General features: G+C 37.4%; 1 non-coding gene across 1 annotated transcript; it reads right to left on the reverse strand.

Annotated features, from left to right (window-relative positions):
- Nucleotides 1–972: 972 nt before the first annotated feature.
- Nucleotides 973–1078, reverse strand: LOC125499250 (small nucleolar RNA snoR103). The gene has a single exon (XR_007275965.1). It is a non-coding gene; the product is annotated as a small nucleolar RNA snoR103 (small nucleolar RNA).
- Nucleotides 1079–2111: the final 1033 nt, after the last annotated feature.

The following is a 2111-nucleotide window of genomic DNA, read 5'->3' on the forward strand; positions in this document are numbered from 1 at the left end:
TTTCATTCTTGTATTTTTCGAATTTTTTTTTTGCTCTATTTTTCAGTTATATCTCTGATTTTATGATTTCAATTTGATAATTTGATGTTGTTACTTTGAAATTAAGCTATGAAAAATGTCATTCTCATTTTGCCTTATTTATTTTCATCTTATGTTTTTTTTTTCTCTTGCATCATTTATCTCTATACATTTTGAAATTCTTGTGTGTTTGGTGTGAAATACAGTTGTTATTGATGCTGGAATAAGTGTGGGATTTTGATGAATTGGTCTGACTTTTGCAATTGAGAATTGTAAGTATGATTACATTGTCTCTTTTGAAATTTGTAGTTATTTTCATTTTGATGTACTTGTAGTGAACTTGTGATGTACTTGCAGCCAATTCATGATGTACTTTTAGCCAACTTGTTAGTTCATCATTGATTTATTCTTGTTTTGTTGTGTCTTAAATAACTCTGATATATTTGCAGCTAAGAGAAGAGCTGAAGGTTAGAGGAAGTCAAATAAGAACCAGTTGTGAAGTGAATTTTGTTTCAACGAGTGACAAAGGTTAGTAGTCAAATTCTACATGTTTTGTAGTTACACCTGATGTCTAATGCTTGTTGGTAAAGTTTTACTGTAAGAAATATGGAAACTTTGCGAGACACGCAAATGGTCGAGAATCTCTGTAATTTCTTTACCAAGGTGCTAAGCTTGCATATTGCTGCCTGTATGCTGAATCTGTTTTTTCATTTTCTGTTTTACGTTTATCATCTATAGTGGGGTGCCTTAGAATATGAGAAAATGAAAGTTTTTAGCTTCCCTCATCTATAGGAGGAGAATACCCAAATTAGAAGATTACATGGAAGAAGAGGGAAGTTACTCCCAGTGATCAATAAACACAAACTTTTACAAGCACAATTACAATTTGAGAAAATGAAACAAGTCCCAGAATCACACATGAGTGCATGCTAAGCTTATTCTTTATAAAGAGATCAATGTTTGTAGGTTTCTTTATGAGCGAGATTCCACTCATTCATAGCTCACCTAAAGCCCACACATGACTATCCATCCATATATACGACAGGCAACCCATCTACAATGTTCCATCATCTCCATCTTGGAAGGGGACCCAACTAAAGCAGCAGCCGCGGCTGAATCAGAATCGCTTAGCATCCCACTACCATGGACAAATCTACAGCTAGAACCATTCTTACAAAAACCTCTAGCATAGTATAGACATGGTTTCCATCCTAACCCAGAACCCGGGTCATCTAACAACGACCCCAAGTTAATATCACTAACTGAACAACTCCGCCTGTTGACCCCCCAAGCGGAGGACCCAGCGTTGCCGACTCCATGAGCGAAGTCGGCAACGCTACCACCTAACTCAAGCTCAGCCTGTGGATTAAAATACAGGTCTGTACTCTTCGGCCGAAGAGTAGGAGAATGATCATTCAAAAATGACAACTGCTCTTGCAGCTGAACATCATCCATCATGAACTCACCTCCTGGAACACCTATATTCCCACCACGACGGGTAGTAGTAGCGTAGAAAGGCGGAGTAGACGGGTTCAAAGTCGAAGATGTAATGGTTGAGTTTAGGTTGTTCCCATAATTAGCAGACGAGGAACAAATGAACACAAACAAACACGAGTTACTAAAGCAATAATAGGCCTTCTGAAACTCCTCACCGTTCCCAGTTTGATGTTCCCCTGTCTCATATTCTTCATAATTAGCCAGATTCTCCTCCTGCAATAGTTCAATGAAAAAGGTCAGACTAAACAAAGATGCAACTTGATTTTAACTACACAGCAGGCAATCTAAATGCTTTAGACCCAAGATTCTTGACACCCCTGCCAAATACCCTGCTAGTTGCACATGTAAGACATTTCCTTCTACATCCATAAAAGATGGATCCACTGCTTTCTTTCTGGTTAACATTTCAAGCAACACCACTCCATAGCTGTACACATCAGACTCTTTACTCCATGTTGTTGCATAGGCATTTTCTGTCACATAAAATTGTTGAAATGAGATCTTTAGAACAAATTACATGATTTGTACCAAGTGAAATTTGCGTAATTCATTCCTTGCTTTATATTTCAGTTGTTGTATAACGGTTATGAGTTTAT

The sequence above is a fragment of the Beta vulgaris genome, chromosome 6 (genome assembly GCF_026745355.1).
Source record: "Beta vulgaris subsp. vulgaris cultivar EL10 chromosome 6, EL10.2, whole genome shotgun sequence".
Classification (NCBI taxonomy): domain Eukaryota; kingdom Viridiplantae; phylum Streptophyta; class Magnoliopsida; order Caryophyllales; family Amaranthaceae; genus Beta; species Beta vulgaris.